This window comes from Sinocyclocheilus anshuiensis, unplaced genomic scaffold (genome assembly GCF_001515605.1).
Source record: "Sinocyclocheilus anshuiensis isolate Anshui unplaced genomic scaffold, SAMN03320099.WGS_v1.1 scaffold971, whole genome shotgun sequence".
In the NCBI taxonomy this organism is placed as follows: Eukaryota; Metazoa; Chordata; class Actinopteri; order Cypriniformes; family Cyprinidae; genus Sinocyclocheilus; species Sinocyclocheilus anshuiensis.
Genome location: NW_015546059.1, coordinates 447,111 through 447,720, shown reverse-complemented (window position 1 = coordinate 447,720; position 610 = coordinate 447,111).

Sequence of the window (610 nt, the reverse complement as noted above, 5' to 3'; positions counted from 1 at the left end):
GAAATTAAATTAAATTAAATTAAATTAAATTAAATTAAATTAAATTAAATTTAGTCTACAGGAGATTAATCTGAAATCAAAATAAAATAAAATAAAGAAAAGTAGCTCTACAGGAGATGTGGAATCAAAATAAAATACAACGAAAAAAGCACAATTAAAATAATTTAAATTAAATTATATATCTAGATGTAAGAACAATTTTTAGACCTACATAGCTAACTATCTGAAGCGGTAATCTAACTATACATATACTATAAATAGTTGAATATACATACACATAACCTAAGACAGTCTGGTTTCAGGAGGTAGGGTTGTGGATGAGGTTTCAGAGGGGGGTGAGGTGATTGGAATTGAGGGCTCTCACAGCATGGGGCGGGAAAGCTGTTGAGCAGTCTTGCAGAGTGGGCCCTGATGCTCCGGTACCGTCTACCTGATGGCAAGAGCTGGAAGAGACTGTGGGAGGGAAGTCTTTGTTTTCTAAGTGGGTAAGAGCCAGGTGGAGGGTGGAGGAAATAGCATCGTCCGTGGAGCGGTGTGGACGTTATGCAAACTGGAGCGGGTCAACTGTGTTGGGGAGATTGGATTTGATATGGTGCATGACTAACATCTC